Here is a 22,807-nt window from a genome sequence, read left to right as displayed (position 1 = left end):
AGCCCGAGCCTGTCTCACACAATGCTTTTACCAAACGGATGTTTGTGAGTTTGCTATTTTTATCTTGTCCAGGAAATGAAATTGTTAAACCGAATTTACACATGGAGCGGGCGCTCTCTCTTCTTTTTTTTGTTTAGATATCTATCGAGGAGGTGGTTGTTTCCCTGAAGAGAGCTGCCAGGGCTCCAGAGGACGCCCGAATTGGATCCTTTTATGATTGAGTTATAACATAGCTATTAGAGCTAGGTTTCTGGACTTTTATTGTGTTTAGGCATAGTGTTTATTATTATTTTATTACAGCTACTTTTTAGTAATTGCACTGTTATTAATTCTGACCACTAATTCTCACTGCCATTATAATCTCTCTCTAGCCACAACCAAATTGCTATATCAGCTATATTATTTATTGGTTATACCAGGGGAGCACAAACTTTTGCAGCTCGCCCCCCTGCCGGTGCTCGCGCCCCCCCCCCCCCTTACCTTGATGCGGCGTCATGTGACCTGCAGCGGCATTTGACGAGGGTGACGTCACATGACCCCGCAGCGTAATTTAACATACTGTGCTATATCTATGCACACACAGCTGTCTCTAGGCATAAAACACATCCACACCGGGGGAAGGACCAGCACAGATAACATTCCAAGAGACACTGTTTTTAAGTATACCTTTTGCTTGCTTCATTCATTGTAACATCGCCGGAAGAAGAGATCAGTGTATCTCGAAAGCTCGCACAAATAAAAGCATTTCTTTAGCCACAGAACGGTATTATCTATTTATTTTTTGATTATTGAAGCTCGGCTAACACGGTACTGATACCTCTATATATATATATTGCGCGCGCACACACACATATAACGTTTTATCCAACTTTTTCATTTATCATTTGTAGAGAAAATGAACAATGTCGCCAGAAGTGCTATTTTTCAAAATGTAACATCTCTACTAATTAGTGTAAAATGATACTTCATATAAAGCAGGTTATGGGACCCATTATAAAATGACCTTCATGTTTCTTATCACATCCCAGTATATGGATACTTTCTATTATCACAAGCTGCTAACATGTGACAGGGCTCAGAGTCTGAGCCCAGAATGTGACATACAGAACATTCTCATTCTAAATTTCAAAAAATATTGTGTTGATTTCTGACCTGACTGCCGTGGTTACAGCTCAACCACTCTGTTCTACTGTATGTCACCACTTTCTGCCACAACCAGCTGACGGTGGATCTGCAAGGAGTTCAACGCTTATTGGCATCACATCTGTTGCTTGGTTGACGTATCATTTCTCCAGCTTTTTATTGTATTGTTTTTAAATAGATTATATTTATTTAGTTGAATAGATATTTATTTAGTTTAATAGATATTTATTTAGTTTAATAGATTATATTTCTAAGTTTAATAAGTTATATTTCTTAGTTTAATAAGTTATATTTCTTAGTTTAATAAAATATATTTCTTAGTTTAATAAGTTATATTTCTTAGTTTAATAAGTTATATTTGTTAGTTTAATAAATTATATTTCTTAGTTTAATAAGTTATATTTCTTAGTTAATAGATTATATTTGTTAGCACAGTAGATTATATTTACTAGTATTTAAGTCTCCCCCTCAGTGCCCCATTAGGACCCGTGCGCATATTTCACATCTTTTCGGAGTCGCTTATTTTTTAGACCCTCGGAGCCGAAACCTAAAGGGGTCAGCTAAGAAAGTTCGGATCAAGAGGAGCCGCACAGCTTAAAGACAGAACATTTCCAAGGGAGATGGAGACAATTTGGGTAAGATCTGATTAAAGGACATCCTTTGAGGAAGGAAAGGGTGACGGGGGAGTCTAAGAGGGGGGTGAGAGAGCAAGGTGGTGTGTCAGATTGGGGCAGAGCAAGAGAACGCAAAAATGATGGGGATTTGCTGCACACCAAAAAAAAACAATAAGTAGTGATACTTTTACCGGTGCCCCTTAGTCTCAGGGAAGACCGGCATTTCGTCCAATGGATACAATATGATTGATGGGAAAGGGCACACGGATTTGAATAAAAAAAGATAATTTATTGTGCCACAGACTACAATGTTTCGGCTGCTGGCCTTTCTTTGCTGGATTTAGTGGGTTTAGCCACTTTACCTGAGAAAGACCAGCAGGCCGAAATGTTGTTGTCTATGGCAGTGCAAGAGAAAACAGGTTGGGGGGGGTGGGTTCTCGCAAAGTCGCCGACCCATGGGTGAGTGTCCCCGGTGGAAACTAGTCCTGGACCCCGGGAAAGCTGTCTGTGGCCCATACAAGCTGAGTAACATGTAAAAAGGACACATGTATGTTCAGAATGAGTTAGCATGGTATTTTGAGAGGCACCATAGCAGGTCAGTGCAAGTCAGTGCAGAGCACTGCAAGGTCAGTCAATATGAGGAAGGGTCCGATGGAGGAGTTGGAGGGTCCCAGAATATCTCTTAAAGCAGGGGTGCGCAAATCAAGGGGCACGACATTTTCTTGGGAGGAGGGGCTCGGCGCTTACAGAGGCCCCTCGCTCTTCCCCACAGCATTTAAATTAAATGCCGGAGATCGCGTGCAAGGCCTCTGTAAGTTCCCTTTCCTTGTCTCCGGCGGCTTCTGGCGACAGCAACGTGGCGTCACATGATGTGGCATTGCCATAGCAACGTGATATCACATGACGTCGTTACATCAGAACGTCGGAGACAAGGTGGGGAAGGTGGAGGGGGGAGCAGGGGGAAAAGGTTGTGCAACCCTGTCTTAAAGCATTGCCTTGCATACAGATCAGAGGCCAAGAATGGATATGGATATCCGATGTGAAGCCGGAAATAAGACAGAAAAGACCGTTTCGGGGGAAGAAGGTGAGTGATGAAATAGCCGTCACTGTGTAACTCTTCCAATTACCTGCAACTTCATGCAGAGAAATAGCAACGCTTGTTTTTAACGTGCTAAGCGCCTAATGGAGAATTCAACTGCTGAGAAGTTAAGGGAGTTACTAACCCAAACTCAGCGACGTTTCTGTGTCTCTGTGATAACTCCCCCAGGACATGCCTGAAAACCAGAGGTAACTCAATGTATTTTTGATAAATAGAAACATGACCTTCTGGGGAGGGGTATATAATGGGTACTGGGCCTGGTGAGGTGGGTATAACGAGTACTGGGCCTGGGGAGGGGCGTATAACAGGGTACTGGGCCTTGGGAAGGTTGTATAACTGGGTACTGGGCCTGGGGAGGTGGGTATAACGGGTATTTGCCCTGTGGAGGGCGGTATAACGTGGTATTGGGGATGGGGTATAAGTGGCACAGGAGCTCTTGCGATACAGAGTATCACTGTCCCTGGTTACAAACACTTCATGTCTCCTGCAGATCAGGACACACACGAAGGTGGTGCCCTTTGTGCCACCAGACGACGAGGCGGGCTACGAGGCGGACGACGAGGCATACGACAAAGCGGGCGTCAAGTGGAACAATGAGGTGGGCTACAAGGCGGCCGATGACGCAGACGTGGTGTACGATGACCAAGGAGCATACGACAGGTGTGGCCGGATCTGCTGCTTCACCTTTTTTAGGCGGAGGAGAAGACCCCGGGAGCAGGTAGGAGAATACGAGAGGTGCGGACAGATCTGCTGCTTCACCTTTTTTAGGCGGAGAAGAAGCCAGGTGCAGGTAGCAGAGGAGCCAGGGCGTAGATACAGGGGTATTCTAGGGGCCCTGAGAAGTTGGTTTGACCGCAGGAGAGGCAGATAAGATCAGGAAGGCTGAGGGAGGGGCAGGTACTAGAGGGAGATAGGGATATTGGGCGTGAGAGGGTGAGAGAGAACAAGGAGCAGGGCCAGAGCACGGGTTTCATGCGCCCGAGGCAAAACTTAAAATTTGTGCCCCAGTTGTATAAAAAATAATAAGATAAATAAAATAATAAAATAAACAGTGGCGTAGATATCGGGGCTGCAGGGGGGTGCGACCGCACCCCAGCGCAACGCAAAATAAAAATAAAAGGGCGCCAAAATACTGGATAAAAAAAAGAATAATAATTTTAAAAAAAAGATAAATAAATAAAATAATAAGAGGAAAAAATAATAATGATTATTAATGCGCCCCTAGGACCTCTGCGCGCTAGGCGACCGCCTAATGGCCGGCCGGCCCTGCGAGGTATGCGGGAGGAAAAGGGGTGAATGGGATAGATATGCAGGGGGATGGGGGAGCAGGTGAGTTATACACAGGGGCACAAGGGCCCCATCACCCGCATCTCTATATACTGAGTGTGCCCCTGTGTATAACAACGCTGATCTGTGCTGCTCCATCTGATCTCACTGCGCAGTGATCCAGGGACCATCCGATCGCCATTTAATGGGGTCAGGAAGGAATTTTTTTCCCCCATTGCACAGCAGGGGTTATGTTTCGCCTTCCTCTGGATCACAGCAACAAACTGCACTTTGTGCATGAATTATCAGTGAGATCTTTATACACCCTGCATTGGTCTTCACCCCTTTGCTGCCGGAGGGGCCTGCAATGCATTGCTCTGCGTGTTACTATATCGCTCTGCAATGTGCTGCAGGCCCCTCCCAGCAAAGAGATTCATTATTTCAATAAAATACTCTCTTTAATCAAACCTATGTGTAGTGTCTTTTCTATCCGTTGTATCTATTGCTAACAGCTCAGTGATTCTTCCCCAGGACGCTGCACTAGTGTCACGCTGCCAAGCCCAGGTGTGAGGGAGATTTATAGGGTCACATATACACTTCTGCCAAAACACGAGTGCAAACAGGAAGCCCCTCTGATCTCATATATTTTATTACACAAAACGGTATCTAAAAAGGTAAAAATAACATACATGGGATTCTGCTACAAATATCTCTCTAATTACAAACCAATTAGCAAATCATTCAGATTAGTCGAGCGAAAAGAAAGGGTTAAGTATCTCATGTACAGTATATGCAGTGTAGGCTGTTCTGCAGCATTACATGCAGGGGACAACGTTTAGGGGATATAAGTAATGCTGATCTCAGAGCTGACCGGCTGACCTGCTCTACCGGCTGACCGGCTGACCTGCTCTTCTGGCTGACCTGCTGACCTGCTGACCTGCTCTACCGGCTGACCGGCTTCTCTTCTTTCAGCTAAATGACCTGAATTGTGGCCCCTGTATCTCCCAATTAAACGTTTTATTGGCATATTCTTGTTTGACTCGTTCTATACAGACATTTTCTATATATTCATTGTGGGATTTGATAACATCTGTAAGATCTCTCAGAATAGCACATTCTGTACGTTTGTGTTGAAGATTTTTCCATTCTCAATTTACTTAATATTAGTTTTTGGCATCAATTATTTATATCGAGTCCAAAATACCTTTATACAGAATGCTGTTCCCTTTAGCCCACAAATGCTGCTTCATTAAAGCCCATGGGTGGCACTTTATGCATTCTCAAACTTTTAGGCAACATCCCTAATTTCCAAAAGTGGGATTAAATCTGTACATATTTAAATGGTTAATTTTCTTACTCAGACTCCTAAATCCCTCCCCAAATATATCCGTTTCACATAAAAGTGTGTGCGCTTCTCCTTCCGCCTAACTGGCACGTCGTCCTTACGGGCGCCACTCCTTGCAACTCCACGCTGCCCTCCAGTGGCAAAAGAAATAAGATACATTTACTATACTCGTCTGGCAGCTGCTCCCGTATAAGGTGGGTAACTCTGTATTAGGGGTCTTGGTAGACTATATTTTATACTTATGTCGGATAGATGAGGAATTAATATTCCTAACGGGTTATTGTGAGAGGCCTTAGATCTTATCCTATATGCACGCAGCCCTCGCCTCTCTGACCTTGAACACGTACTTCAATCTGATTTTTGAGACTTGAAACTGGATTTCCCAAAACAAACTGATTTTAAACACTGACAAGACTGTAACAATGGTATTTGGGACCAGAGCTAAATTGCTAAAGCTACCAATGACAGAGCTTCAGATAAAAACCAGCTCTAAAACCATCCTAGCCCCTGTTACTTGTTTGAAATATCTGATCATTCAACTCCCATTTAACATTTGGGTTGCACATTGATACCCTGACATCCAAATCCTATGCCAAACTAGGTGTACTTTAAAGGAACAAATCCTCCCTAAGGCCCTCATGCAGTAAGCAGCGATAAGCCACTTATCACCAGCTTATCGCCAAAAAAGCCACACTGATACACACACACACACACAGATACAGACACACTGATACACACACACACACCGCGCCCTGATGGCAGGGGTGGAGGCGTGGGGCTCCTGCTCTCCTCTGTCTGCCGTTACCGAACCCTTCCTATTCCCCCCTCTCTTGCTTTTCCCTCCTTTGAGGCTCACACTGTCCAGATCTTCTCTCCTCTCCCTGTTCATGTGGCGGTCATCTATCGCCCACCTACCTCTACTCATCCCCCTTCTGCCTTTCTCTCTCACTTTGAATCCTGGCTCTCTTTCTTTCTCTCCTCAGACTCCCCTGTTCTTCTCCTTGGGGACTTCAATTGCCACATTGATGACCCCTCTCTCTCTTGGGCTTCCCGCTTTCTTTCTCTTACCTCTTCTTTTGGCCTTCAACAGCGGACTGCAGCCAGCACCCACAAGGATGGCCACTACTTAGACCTGGTTTTCACTAAAAACTTATCTCTCTCTGATTTCTCCATTTCCCCTTTTCCTCTCTCTGACCATCATCTCATCTCATTCTCTTTATCTCGCTTCTCCCCTTCTCCACCTCCATCTACCCCCCGGTTCTGCAGAAACCTGCGCTCTATTCACTTACCTGACTTTGAGCCCACTTTACACTCCTCCCTCTCCTCTCTCAGCTCTGCTACAGACCCTGACAACCTGGTCAGAAAGTACAACTCTGTCTTGTCCTCATCTCTTGATCTACATGCCCCGCTTTCTCTCTGCCGCCCTCGCCCTTCTAACCCTAGACCCTGGCTAAATTCCCACACGCGCATGCTGCGTTCCTCCACTCGTTCCTCTGAACGCCTCTGGAGGAAGTCTCACACTCTCGCAGACTTCCTTCACTACAAATTTATGCTATCCTGTTTCAACTCTGCCCTCTCGCAAGCTAAACAAGCCTACTTTTCTGCACTAATAACATGCACAAGTCTAACCCACGCCGACTGTTCTCTGTCTTTGATACTCTACTCAAACCACCCTCAGCTGCCTCTCCTTCCTCCATCTCCGCTCAGGACTTTGCAGACTATTTTAAGGAAAAGGTGGAATCCATACGGCAGAACATCCCCTGTTTCTTCCCCCCATCCTACACCTCTCCCTAACTCTCCTCCTGCCTTCCTTGAGTCTTTTTCCACTGTCTCAGAGGAGGATGTGTCGCTGTTGATCTCCTCTTCTCCCTCTACCACTTGCCCTCTTGACCCCATTCCCTCCCATCTCCTAAAACCTCTAGCTCCTACTATAATCCCTACGCTTACACACATTTTTAACTCCTCCCTCTGCTCTGGAACCTTTCCATCCTCCTTCAAACATGCAACAGTCATACCATTACTCAAAAACAGCAAGCTTGACCCTACCTGTCTTTCTAACTATCGACCTGTCTCCCTCCTGCCTTTTGCCTCTAAACTACTTGAACGTCTTGTATTCTCTCGCTTGCTCCATTTTCTCAACACTTATTCTCTCCTAGACCCTCTACAATCTGGCTTCCGCACTGCTCACTCCACGGAAACAACCCTCACTAAAATAACTGACGAGCTCCATGCTGCCAAAGACAGAGGTCATTACACTCTGCTCATATTACTCGACCTCTCTGCAGCATTTGACACCGTGGACCACCCTCTTCTCCTCCACATTCTCCATACTCTAGGTATTCGGAACAAAGCTCTATCCTGGATCTCATCCTACCTCTCCCATCGTACTTTTAGTGTCTCTTCTGCTAACACCTCCTCCTCCTCTATTGATCTCTCTGTGGGGGTACCCCAGGGCTCTGTCCTGGGACCTCTTCTCTTTTCTCTGTACACACTCTCTCTAGGTGACCTAATAACATCTTTTGGGTTTAATTATCACCTCTATGCCGACGACACACAAATATACTTTTCAACACCTGACCTTACACCTGCTGTACAAACCAAAGTTTCTGAATGTCTCTCTGCTATATCATCCTGGATGGCCCTCCGACGCCTTAAACTCAACATGGCTAAAACAGAGCTCCTCATACTTCCTCCCAAACCTGGCCCTAATACCTCCTTCCACATTACTGTTGGAACTACAATCATTCACCCAGTAGCCCAAGCACGCTGCCTAGGGGTCACGTTCGACTCCTCTCTCACATTCGCCCCTCACATTCAAAACATTTCTAAAACTTGTCGCTTTTTCCTCCGCAATATAACTAAGATACGCCCTTTCCTCTGTTGTTCGACTGCTAAAACTCTGACTCAGGCCCTCATTCTCTCCTGTCTTGATTACTGTAACCTCCTGCTGTCCGGCCTTCCTGCCTCTCACCTGTCTCCCCTACAATCTATCCTAAATGCTGTTGCCAGAATCACTCTACTCTTTCCTAGATCTGTCTCAGCATCTCCCCTCATGAAATCCCTCTCCTGGCTTCCGATCAAATCCCGCATCTCACACTCCATTCTTCTCCTCACTTTTAAAGCTTTACATTCTTCTGCCCCTCCTTACATCTCATCCCTAATTTCTCGGTATGCACCATCCAGACTCTTGCGTTCTTCTCAAGGATGTCTTCTTTCTACCCCCTTTGTATCTAAAGCCCTCTCCCGCCTTAAACCTTTTTCACTGACTGCCCCACATCTCTGGAATGCCCTTCCCCTCAGTACCCGACTAGCACCCTCTCTATCCACCTTTAAGACCCACCTTAAGACACACTTGCTTAAAGAAGCATATGAATAGCACTGTGGATATTCTAAACACGATACATAATGCTTGACCCCCTGCAGACGCACTTACCAGAACTCCCTCCTACTGTCTCTGTACGTTCTCCCTACCTACCAATTAGACTGTAAGCTCCTCGGGGTAGGGACTCCTCTTCCGAAATGTTACTTTTATGTCTAAAGCACTTATTCCCATGATATGTTTTTTATATTATCTGTTATTTATTTGATTACCACATGTATTACTACTGTGAAGCGCTATGTACACTAATGGCGCTATATAAATAAAGACATACAATACAATACACACACACACAGATACAGACACACTGATACACACACACACACACACACACACACCCACTGATTCACACACACACACACACACACCCACTGATTCACACACACACAGACCCACTGATACACACACACACACACACACACAGATACACATACACACACACAGATACACATACACACACACACACACACACACACACACACACAGATACACACACCCACACACACCCACTGATTCACACACACACACACACACACACACACACACACACACACACACACACACACACACACACACACACACACACACACACACACACACACAAAGCTGTGAGCGCCGGAGGGGCAAAGGTGGGAGCGCCGGGGGGCAAAGCTGTGAGCGCCGGGGGGGGGGGCAAAGGTGGGAGCGCCGGGGGGCAAAGGTGGGAGTGCCGATGGGGCAAAGGTGGGAGCGCCGGGGGGCAAAGGTGGGAGTGCCGATGGGGCAATGGTGGGAGCGCCGGGGGGGCAATGGTGGGAGCGCCAGGGGGGCAAAGGTACAAGGTGGTACAAAGGTAGGCGCACCCCCGCTACCACCTCCTATTACCCCCCCTGGCTGGGACCCGGGACAGAAAGGGGACACTCACCGCGAACAGAGGAGCCGGGAGCGGGAAGACACTTGTGCTCTGCACAAAGCGGAAGTCCCGCCCCCGGCTTCCTCTGACCTGCCTGCAACCAATCCCCTGCGGGCCGGCCGGCATTCTAAGTCCCGCCCCCGGCATTCTCCTTCATTCAGTCTCCCCGGCAGCATTCACACACACACATAGAAAATACTTACCGGCCGCCGCATTCTCCTCACCGCCGCTGCCCCGCAATACCGGGACCAGGGACAAAAATCGGGACATAACCGGGACGGAGCTAAAATCGGGACAGGGCAGAAAAAAACGGGACTGTCCCGGCAAAACCGGGACGAATGGTCACCCTACTTACAGACTATTCACTTGAGTGGACCATAAAGTGTCTTATAGAGGGAACTCTAAGGTGTCTTAAGATGCATTAAGATATATTATGTATGTAAATATTTATTTATATAGCGCTTTATAAGAGAGGCAATACAGTACAGAGAATTATAGTACAATAAGTGCAACAAACAAAATCAGACAATAGGAAAGGAAATCCCTGGCCTGCAGAGCTTACAGTCTTAATGCTAGATCCATGGAACTCTGTTGTGTTTACGCTAATAACGGTACATTCCTGAAATTGGTACCTGACCCTGTGTGGTAGGCAGAGACACAGGGGCAGTGCCTGCCAATATCATAAAGAGCAGTGCACTTCCTATTTAGTAGAAGTGTGTGTCAGAGTTAAGAGTTCAGTCCAGAGTTAGAGTCTGCTGAGTCTGTCACCTGGCTGGCCCAGGGTGACAGAGAGAGCCTATATCAATTGGCCGTTGGAGAAGGGGAGCCATCAGCCTCTGAGTAGAGCTGATGCAACCTTAGTTAGGGAGGTGGACCAATTCCTCTCACCCTGTTTAGGGGGCGAGGGAAGAGCTAGCCCCACCCTGGGTGCCCTTGACCTGGGGTGGTGGCAGGGACACAGAGACCATCCTGAGGGAGAGCAGTCCTGTGTGGAGGAAGACACCCTGTACCTGATATATAGTCTTGTTGCTGCTATTCTGCTGCTGTGAATAAAGAGCTGCGGCTGCTTTTAAAGATATACAGTGTGAGACTGGAATCTCTCATCCCCGAGGGGGGGGGGGGACTCTCTGGAAGGATTCCACCCGTATTCCTGGGGCTCAGAGATGGAGGCGCTGCACCATTACATACATAGTTACATAATAGATGAGGTTGAAAAAAGACGTACGTCCATCAAGTTCAACCTATGCTAAATTCAGACAACAGATACTTACTTATTGATCCAGAGGAAGGCAAACAAAAAACCCCATTAAGGGGAAAAATTAATTCCTTCCTGACTCCAAGAATTGGCAATCGGATTAATCCCTGGATCAACATCCTTCCCATATATACTTATTTGGTATATCCCTGTATACCTGTCCCATCTAAAAAGATGTACAACCTTTTTTTGAACAAATCTATTGTATCTGCCATCACAGTCTCCATGGGTAATGAGTTCCACATTTTAACTGCCCTTACTGTAAAGAACCCTTTCCTTTGTTGCTGGTGAAATTTCCTTTCCTCCAACCTTAAGGGATGGCCCCGAGTCCTTTGTACTGCCCGTGGGATGAATAGTTCTTTTGAAAGCTCCTTGTATTGTCCCTGAATATATTTGTATATAGTTATCATATCCCCTCTTAGACGCCTCTTTTCTAATGTAAATAAATCCAATATAGCTAGCCTCTCCTCATAAGTTAGAATGTCCATCCCCTTTATTAATTTGGTGGCTCTTCTCTGCACTCTCTCTAGTTCCAAAATGTCTTTTCTTAGGATTGGTGCCCAAAATTGTACTCCATATTCAAGGTGTGGTCTTACTAATGCTTTGTAAAGGGGCATAATTATGTCTACTTCCCTTCCATCAATTGCCTGTTTGATGCAAGATAAGATCTTGTTTGCCTTTGCAGCTACTGCATGACATTGGGCACTATTGCTAAGCCTGCTGTCTACAAGCACCCCTAAATCCTTCTCCATCAAGGATTCCCCCAATATATCTCCATTTAATTTGTAAGTCGCCTTTTTATTCTTGCATCCCAAATGCATAACCTTATATTTATCTGTATTAAACCTCATTTGCCATTTACCTGCCCACGTTTCCAGTCTCTCCAAGTCCTTCTGAAGAGAAATTTCATCCTGCTCTGATAAGACGGAGGCATTCACCCCAGAAACCTGATCCTGTCATCCCCCATACCATCGCGGGAGACTCAGGCCCCCCTGTTGCCAGCAGGTATGCACCACACTCAGACACGTAGCCAGACCCTAGTACAGAGGAGGGGGGCCCGATCTGCGATTGGCCCAGGGAAGGGGGGCTACATTGGGAATCGATGTTATTTTTCTTCATATTAATGGGTATCCTCAAAGCGAATGATATGCCAAAATGACGTCCATTAGCAAAACTACAATTGTTTCTTCACTTTTTCTGCTTGATCAATAGGGTGACCAGATTTCGAAAATGAAAAACCGGGACACCTTAAAAAATAATTTATTAAACAAATTACATCACGTGACACCCCCTGTTGCCATGACAACAAGACACTCTGATGCCCCTGCAGTGTTAGTGTGTATAGAGGTGGGGGCTTTGCTTGGGCCCTTCAACTCTTACAGCCAGGGCATTATTGGCCAGGAATGCCCAGTTCGGAGGGGATTACTACTTCAAAATGTATTTGATTCGTAACATCAAAAAACTCTAATACCAATAACTAACAACCACAGACAATGATAATCTAAACCATCAAATAAAATGTCTACGGCCCTTGTTCAAGCATGTTTGCGGTACTTACCAGATAAATCAGTGCCTGCAATCCACAACTCTATCCGCCTCTCCGAGCGTCTGAAAGCAACCCAGCGTTCCTGGTGTGTGGCTGAAGAGGTGAGGGACTCCCTCCTCTCAAACGGAAAAGAAGAGCAAAAAATAGAGTTGGAACATACCTATCATACAGGGATGAGAGAGAGAGACAGAGAATGAGAGAGAGACAGAGAATGAGAGACAGAGAATGAGAGACAGAGAATGAGAGAGAGACAGAGAATGAGAGAGAGACACAGAGAGAGAGAGAGACAGAGAATGAGAGAGAGACAGAGAGAGGGACATAGGGAGAGAGAGACAAAAGTAATGTACTGTATAACCATTATACCGTACCCCCTAGTATTCGTGTAATCATTGTCCCACACCCCCTTTTACTCACGCTTTGGCAATACTGAAATGTTCTTTTGACAGAGACACACAGAGAGAAACAGAGACACACAGAGAGAGACAGAGACACAGAGAGAGAGACAGAGACACAGAGAGACACACAGAGAGAGACAGAGACACACAGAGAGAGACAGAGACACAGAGAGAGAGAGAGAGACACAGAGAGAGAGAGAGAGACACGGGCCTATTTAGTAAGCGTCGATAAGGCTGCGTCTATAGTATTTCAGACGGAGGGAAGGCACACACGCTGCAATACACTTGCTGAAGCCTGAGCTTTTTTATGGCTTTGCAGGGTATGCAGCGGGTGCGATTGGGGGCGTGGCAATAAATATTTGGAGGCGTGGCAATAACGTTCCGGCGCGGACGTCACTTTCCTACCTCACATCCCGATCCACCGGCATTTTTTCAGATGCAGCATCTGAAGCACTGTGCAGACAAGAAGAAAAATGCACACAATGCGCACCAGAGATTAAAATATAGTAAATTATTTATTAATAAAACAAGAAATAACCGAGGAGGATCCAACCCCACCTCAGTACTTTCTTCTCGTTGCTATTGCCACACTATACGTCCTGACGCCGGAAGGGAAGTTGGTACGCGACCAAGACGAGACACCGGATTTACAGTGGAACCACAACATACCACAGATTGCTGGAGGACCACACTGCGAGGGGCGCAGCCTATCGAGTTTCCCGGTCATCGTCCAAAGTCTGGAGCTGCGGAGTGACCACCGGATTACCACGGAGCCCGAGCCTGTCTCACACAATGCTTTTACCAAACGGATGTTTGTGAGTTTGCTATTTTTATCTTGTCCAGGAAATGAAATTGTTAAACCGAATTTACACATGGAGCGGGCGCTTTCTCTTCTTTTTGTTTAGATATCTATCGAGGAGGTGGTTGTTTCCCTGAAGAGAGCTGCCAGGGCTCCAGAGGACGCCCGAATTGGATCCTTTTATGATTGAGTTATAACATAGCTATTAGAGCTAGGTTTCTGGACTTTTATTGTGTTTAGGCATAGTGTTTATTATTATTTTATTACAGCTACTTTTTAGTAATTGCACTGTTATTAATTCTGACCACTAATTCTCACTGCCATTATAATCTCTCTCTAGCCACAACCAAATTGCTATATCAGCTATATTATTTATTGGTTATACCAGGGGAGCACAAACTTTTGCAGCTCGCCCCCCTGCCGGTGCTCGCGCCCCCCCCCCCTTACCTTGATGCGGCGTCATGTGACCTGCAGCGGCATTTGACGAGGGTGACGTCACATGACCCCGCAGCGTAATTTAACATACTGTGCTATATCTATGCACACACAGCTGTCTCTAGGCATAAAACACATCCACACCGGGGGAAGGACCAGCACAGATAACATTCCAAGAGACACTGTTTTTAAGTATACCTTTTGCTTGCTTCATTCATTGTAACATCGCCGGAAGAAGAGATCAGTGTATCTCGAAAGCTCGCACAAATAAAAGCATTTCGTTAGCCACAGAACGGTATTATCTATTTATTTTTTGATTATTGAAGCTCGGCTAACACGGTACTGATACCTCTATATATATATATTGCGCGCGCACACACACATATAACGTTTTATCCAACTTTTTCATTTATCATTTGTAGAGAAAATGAACAATGTCGCCAGAAGTGCTATTTTTCAAAATGTAACATCTCTACTAATTAGTGTAAAATGATACTTCATATAAAGCAGGTTATGGGACCCATTATAAAATGACCTTCATGTTTCTTATCACATCCCAGTATATGGATACTTTCTATTATCACAAGCTGCTAACATGTGACAGGGCTCAGAGTCTGAGCCCAGAATGTGACATACAGAACATTCTCATTCTAAATTTCAAAAAATATTGTGTTGATTTCTGACCTGACTGCCGTGGTTACAGCTCAACCACTCTGTTCTACTGTATGTCACCACTTTCTGCCACAACCAGCTGACGGTGGATCTGCAAGGAGTTCAACGCTTATTGGCATCACATCTGTTGCTTGGTTGACGTATCATTTCTCCAGCTTTTTATTGTATTGTTTTTAAATAGATTATATTTATTTAGTTGAATAGATATTTATTTAGTTTAATAGATATTTATTTAGTTTAATAGATTATATTTCTAAGTTTAATAAGTTATATTTCTTAGTTTAATAAGTTATATTTCTTAGTTTAATAAGTTATATTTGTTAGTTTAATAAATTATATTTCTTAGTTTAATAAGTTATATTTCTTAGTTAATAGATTATATTTGTTAGCACAGTAGATTATATTTACTAGTATTTAAGTCTCCCCCTCAGTGCCCCATTAGGACCCGTGCGCATATTTCACATCTTTTCGGAGTCGCTTATTTTTTAGACCCTCGGAGCCGAAACCTAAAGGGGTCAGCTAAGAAAGTTCGGATCAAGAGGAGCCGCACAGCTTAAAGACAGAACATTTCCAAGGGAGATGGAGACAATTTGGGTAAGATCTGATTAAAGGACATCCTTTGAGGAAGGAAAGGGTGACAGGGGAGTCTAAGAGGGGGGTGAGAGAGCAAGGTGGTGTGTCAGATTGGGGCAGAGCAAGAGAATGCAAAAATGATGGGGATTTGCTGCACACCAAAAAAAAACAATAAGTAGTGATACTTTTACCGGTGCCCCTTAGTCTCAGGGAAGACCGGCATTTCGTCCAATGGATACAATATGATTGATGGGAAAGGGCACACGGATTTGAATAAAAAAAGATAATTTATTGTGCCACAGACTACAATGTTTCGGCTGCTGGCCTTTCTTTGCTGGATTTAGTGGGTTTAGCCACTTTACCTGAGAAAGACCAGCAGGCCGAAATGTTGTTGTCTATGGCAGTGCAAGAGAAAACAGGTTGGGGGGCTGGGTTCTCGCAAAGTCGCCGACCCATGGGTGAGTGTCCCCGGTGGAAACTAGTCCTGGACCCCGGGAAAGCTGTCTGTGGCCCATACAAGCTGAGTAACATGTAAAAAGGACACATGTATGTTCAGAATGAGTTAGCATGGTATTTTGAGAGGCACCATAGCAGGTCAGTGCAAGTCAGTGCAGAGCACTGCAAGGTCAGTCAATATGAGGAAGGGTCCGAAGGAGGAGTTGGAGGGTCCCAGAATATCTCTTAAAGCAGGGGTGCGCAAATCGAGGGGCACGACATTTTCTTGGGAGGAGGGGCTCGGCGCTTACAGAGGCCCCTCGCTCTTCCCCACAGCATTTAAATTAAATGCCGGAGATCGCGTGCAAGGCCTCTGTAAGTTCCCTTTCCTTGTCTCCGGCGGCTTCTGGCGACAGCAATGTGGCGTCACATGATGTGGCATTGCCATAGCAACGTGATATCACATGACGTCGTTACATCAGAACGTCGGAGACAAGGTGGGGAAGGTGGAGGGGGGAGCAGGGGGAAAAGGTTGTGCAACCCTGTCTTAAAGCATTGCCTTGCATACAGATCAGAGGCCAAGAATGGATATGGATATCCGATGTGAAGCCGGAAATAAGACAGAAAAGACCGTTTCGGGGGAAGAAGGTGAGTGATGAAATAGCCGTCACTGTGTAACTCTTCCAATTACCTGCAACTTCATGCAGAGAAATAGCAACGCTTGTTTTTAACGTGCTAAGCGCCTAATGGGGAATTCAACTGCTGAGAAGTTAAGGGAGTTACTAACCCAAACTCAGCGACGTTTCTGTGTCTCTGTGATAACTCCCCCAGGACATGCCTGAAAACCAGAGGTAACTCAATGTATTTTTGATAAATAGAAACATGACCTTCTGGGGAGGGGTATATACTGCACCGACACACTTTATTCGAGCAAATACCCGGTATGTACCTGGCAGATACCTGGAATGCGCCGCTCCTCACCTCTGACAAGCCCCGTTGCATTTGCCTTCCCAGCCTGGGTTCATGCCTGGCTGATGGGCGGCTGATCTGTTAAATGATAATGATTAGGATTTAATAGGCTGCAATGCTTCGCGTGTCTACCAGATGGCATAAATTCATGAATTGTAATGCAGTATATATATATGTACTGTGCAGTATTGCAGCCAGCGGGAATAAAATGCTTCAATCCCTGCCTGGAAAATAACTCAATGCACTCGGGCAGAAAACAGTCACAAACCTCAATACACCCGGGTATACCCGAATTCGAGGAACTAGCCGAGCTCGAATAAAGTGTGTCGCCAGTGTAATGGGTACTGGGCCTGGTGAGGTGGGTATAACGAGTACTGGGCCTGGGGAGGGGCGTATAACAGGGTACTGGGCCTTGGGAAGGTTGTATAACTGGGTACTGGGCCTGGGGAGGTGGGTATAACGGGTATTTGCCCTGTGGAGGGCGGTATAACGTGGTATTGGGGATGGGGTATAAGTGGCACAGGAGCTCTTGCGATACAGAGTATCACTGTCCCTGGTTACAAACACTTCATGTCTCCTGCAGATCAGGACACACACGAAGGTGGTGCCCTTTGTGCCACCAGACGACGAGGCGGGCTACGAGGCGGACGACGAGGCATACGACAAAGCGGGCGTCAAGTGGAACAATGAGGTGGGCTACAAGGCGGCCGATGACGCAGACGTGGTGTACGATGACCAAGGAGCATACGACAGGTGTGGCCGGATCTGCTGCTTCACCTTTTTTAGGCGGAGGAGAAGACCCCGGGAGCAGGTAGGAGAATACGAGAGGTGCGGACAGATCTGCTGCTTCACCTTTTTTAGGCGGAGAAGAAGCCAGGTGCAGGTAGCAGAGGAGCCAGGGCGTAGATACAGGGGTATTCTAGGGGCCCTGAGAAGTTGGTTTGACCGCAGGAGAGGCAGATAAGATCAGGAAGGCTGAGGGAGGGGCAGGTACTAGAGGGAGATAGGGATATTGGGCGTGAGAGGGTGAGAGAGAACAAGGAGCAGGGCCAGAGCACGGGTTTCATGCGCCCGAGGCAAAACTTAAAATTTGTGCCCCAGTTGTATAAAAAATAATAAGATAAATAAAATAATAAAATAAACAGTGGCGTAGATATCGGGGCTGCAGGGGGGTGCGACCGCACGCCAGCGCAACGCAAAATAAAAATAAAAGGGCGCCAAAATACTGGATAAAAAAAAGAATAATTTTAAAAAAAAGATAAATAAATAAAATAATAAGAGGAAAAAATAATAATGATTATTAATGCGCCCCTAGGACCTCTGCGCGCTAGGCGACCGCCTAATGGCCGGCCGGCCCTGCGAGGTATGCGGGAGGAAAAGGGGTGAATGGGATAGATATGCAGGGGGATGGGGGAGCAGGTGAGTTATACACAGGGGCACAAGGGCCCCATCACCCGCATCTCTATATACTGAGTGTGCCCCTGTGTATAACAACGCTGATCTGTGCTGCTCCATCTGATCTCACTGCGCAGTGATCCAGGGACCATCCGATCGCCATTTAATGGGGTCAGGAAGGAATTTTTTTTCCCCCATTGCACAGCAGGGGTTATGTTTCGCCTTCCTCTGGATCACAGCAACAAACTGCACTTTGTGCATGAATTATCAGTGAGATCTTTATACACCCTGCATTGGTCTTCACCCCTTTGCTGCCGGAGGGGCCTGCAATGCATTGCTCTGCGTGTTACTATATCGCTCTGCAATGTGCTGCAGGCCCCTCCCAGCAAAGAGATTCATTATTTCAATAAAATACTCTCTTTAATCAAACCTATGTGTAGTGTCTTTTCTATCCGTTGTATCTATTGCTAACAGCTCAGTGATTCTTCCCCAGGACGCTGCACTAGTGTCACGCTGCCAAGCCCAGGTGTGAGGGAGATTTATAGGGTCACATATACACTTCTGCCAAAACACGAGTGCAAACAGGAAGCCCCTCTGATCTCATATATTTTATTACACAAAACGGTATCTAAAAAGGTAAAAATAACATACATGGGATTCTGCTACAAATATCTCTCTAATTACAAACCAATTAGCAAATCATTCAGATTAGTCGAGCGAAAAGAAAGGGTTAAGTATCTCATGTACAGTATATGCAGTGTAGGCTGTTCTGCAGCATTACATGCAGGGGACAACGTTTAGGGGATATAAGTAATGCTGATCTCAGAGCTGACCGGCTGACCTGCTCTACCGGCTGACCGGCTGACCTGCTCTTCTGGCTGACCTGCTGACCTGCTCTACTGGCTGACCGGCTGACCTGCTCTACCGGCTGACCGGCTTCTCTTCTTTCAGCTAAATGACCTGAATTGTGGCCCCTGTATCTCCCAATTAAACGTTTTATTGGCATATTCTTGTTTGACTCGTTCTATACAGACATTTTCTATATATTCATTGTGGGATTTGATAACATCTGTAAGATCTCTCAGAATAGCACATTCTGTACGTTTGTGTTGAAGATTTTTCCATTCTCAATTTACTTAATATTAGTTTTTGGCATCAATTATTTATATCGAGTCCAAAATACCTTTATACAGAATGCTGTTCCCTTTAGCCCACAAATGCTGCTTCATTAAAGCCCATGGGTGGCACTTTATGCATTCTCAAACTTTTAGGCAACATCCCTAATTTCCAAAAGTGGGATTAAATCTGTACATATTTAAATGGTTAATTTTCTTACTCAGACTCCTAAATCCCTCCCCAAATATATCCGTTTCACATAAAAGTGTGTGCGCTTCTCCTTCCGCCTAACTGGCACGTCGTCCTTACGGGCGCCACTCCTTGCAACTCCACGCTGCCCTCCAGTGGCAAAAGAAATAAGATACATTTACTATACTCGTCTGGCAGCTGCTCCCGTATAAGGTGGGTAACTCTGTATTAGGGGTCTTGGTAGACTATATTTTATACTTATGTCGGATAGATGAGGAATTAATATTCCTAACGGGTTATTGTGAGAGGCCTTAGATCTTATCCTATATGCACGCAGCCCTCGCCTCTCTGACCTTGAACACGTACTTCAATCTGATTTTTGAGACTTGAAACTGGATTTCCCAAAACAAACTGATTTTAAACACTGACAAGACTGTAACAATGGTATTTGGGACCAGAGCTAAATTGCTAAAGCTACCAATGACAGAGCTTCAGATAAAAACCAGCTCTAAAACCATCCTAGCCCCTGTTACTTGTTTGAAATATCTGATCATTCAACTCCCATTTAACATTTGGGTTGCACATTGATACCCTGACATCCAAATCCTATGCCAAACTAGGTGTACTTTAAAGGAACAAATCCTCCCTAAGGCCCTCATGCAGTAAGCAGCGATAAGCCACTTATCACCAGCTTATCGCCAAAAAAGCCACACTGATACACACACACACACACACAGATACAGACACACTGATACACACACACACACCGCGCCCTGATGGCAGGGGTGGAGGCGTGGGGCTCCTGCTCTCCTCTGTCTGCCGTTACCGAACCCTTCCTATTCCCCCCTCTCTTGCTTTTCCCTCCTTTGAGGCTCACACTGTCCAGATCTTCTCTCCTCTCCCTGTTCATGTGGCGGTCATCTATCGCCCACCTACCTCTACTCATCCCCCTTCTGCCTTTCTCTCTCACTTTGAATCCTGGCTCTCTTTCTTTCTCTCCTCAGACTCCCCTGTTCTTCTCCTTGGGGACTTCAATTGCCACATTGATGACCCCTCTCTCTCTTGGGCTTCCCGCTTTCTTTCTCTTACCTCTTCTTTTGGCCTTCAACAGTGGACTGCAGCCAGCACCCACAAGGATGGCCACTACTTAGACCTGGTTTTCACTAAAAACTTATCTCTCTCTGATTTCTCCATTTCCCCTTTTCCTCTCTCTGACCATCATCTCATCTCATTCTCTTTATCTCGCTTCTCCCCTTCTCCACCTCCATCTACCCCCCGGTTCTGCAGAAACCTGCGCTCTATTCACTTACCTGACTTTGAGTCCACTTTACACTCCTCCCTCTCCTCTCTCAGCTCTGCTACAGACCCTGACAACCTGGTCAGAAAGTACAACTCTGTCTTGTCCTCATCTCTTGATCTACATGCCCCGCTTTCTCTCTGCCGCCCTCGCCCTTCTAACCCTAGACCCTGGCTAAATTCCCACACGCGCATGCTGCGTTCCTCCACTCGTTCCTCTGAACGCCTCTGGAGGAAGTCTCACACTCTCGCAGACTTCCTTCACTACAAATTTATGCTATCCTGTTTCAACTCTGCCCTCTCGCAAGCTAAACAAGCCTACTTTTCTGCACTAATAACATGCACAAGTCTAACCCACGCCGACTGTTCTCTGTCTTTGATACTCTACTCAAACCACCCTCAGCTGCCTCTCCTTCCTCCATCTCCGCTCAGGACTTTGCAGACTATTTTAAGGAAAAGGTGGAATCCATACGGCAGAACATCCCCTGTTTCTTCCCCCCATCCTACACCTCTCCCTAACTCTCCTCCTGCCTTCCTTGAGTCTTTTTCCACTGTCTCAGAGGAGGATGTGTCGCTGTTTATCTCCTCTTCTCCCTCTACCACTTGCCCTCTTGACCCCATTCCCTCCCATCTCCTAAAACCTCTAGCTCCTACTATAATCCCTACGCTTACACACATTTTTAACTCCTCCCTCTGCTCTGGAACCTTTCCATCCTCCTTCAAACATGCAACAGTCATACCATTACTCAAAAACAGCAAGCTTGACCCTACCTGTCTTTCTAACTATCGACCTGTCTCCCTCCTGCCTTTTGCCTCTAAACTACTTGAACGTCTTGTATTCTCTCGCTTGCTCCATTTTCTCAACACTTATTCTCTCCTAGACCCTCTACAATCTGGCTTCCGCACTGCTCACTCCACGGAAACAACCCTCACTAAAATAACTGACGAGCTCCATGCTGCCAAAGACAGAGGTCATTACACTCTGCTCATATTACTCGACCTCTCTGCAGCATTTGACACCGTGGACCACCCTCTTCTCCTCCACATTCTCCATACTCTAGGTATTCGGAACAAAGCTCTATCCTGGATCTCATCCTACCTCTCCCATCGTACTTTTAGTGTCTCTTCTGCTAACACCTCCTCCTCCTCTATTGATCTCTCTGTGGGGGTACCCCAGGGCTCTGTCCTGGGACCTCTTCTCTTTTCTCTGTACACACTCTCTCTAGGTGACCTAATAACATCTTTTGGGTTTAATTATCACCTCTATGCCGACGACACACAAATATACTTTTCAACACCTGACCTTACACCTGCTGTACAAACCAAAGTTTCTGAATGTCTCTCTGCTATATCATCCTGGATGGCCCTCCGACGCCTTAAACTCAACATGGCTAAAACAGAGCTCCTCATACTTCCTCCCAAACCTGGCCCTAATACCTCCTTCCACATTACTGTTGGAACTACAATCATTCACCCAGTAGCCCAAGCACGCTGCCTAGGGGTCACGTTCGACTCCTCTCTCACATTCGCCCCTCACATTCAAAACATTTCTAAAACTTGTCGCTTTTTCCTCCGCAATATAACTAAGATACGCCCTTTCCTCTGTTGTTCGACTGCTAAAACTCTGACTCAGGCCCTCATTCTCTCCTGTCTTGATTACTGTAACCTCCTGCTGTCCGGCCTTCCTGCCTCTCACCTGTCTCCCCTACAATCTATCCTAAATGCTGTTGCCAGAATCACTCTACTCTTTCCTAGATCTGTCTCAGCATCTCCCCTCATGAAATCCCTCTCCTGGCTTCCGATCAAATCCCGCATCTCACACTCCATTCTTCTCCTCACTTTTAAAGCTTTACATTCTTCTGCCCCTCCTTACATCTCATCCCTAATTTCTCGGTATGCACCATCCAGACTCTTGCGTTCTTCTCAAGGATGTCTTCTTTCTACCCCCTTTGTATCTAAAGCCCTCTCCCGCCTTAAACCTTTTTCACTGACTG

This window comes from Ascaphus truei, unplaced genomic scaffold, assembly GCF_040206685.1.
Source record: "Ascaphus truei isolate aAscTru1 unplaced genomic scaffold, aAscTru1.hap1 HAP1_SCAFFOLD_575, whole genome shotgun sequence".
Lineage (NCBI taxonomy): Eukaryota > Metazoa > Chordata > Amphibia > Anura > Ascaphidae > Ascaphus > Ascaphus truei.
This window is presented reverse-complemented; position numbering follows the sequence as displayed.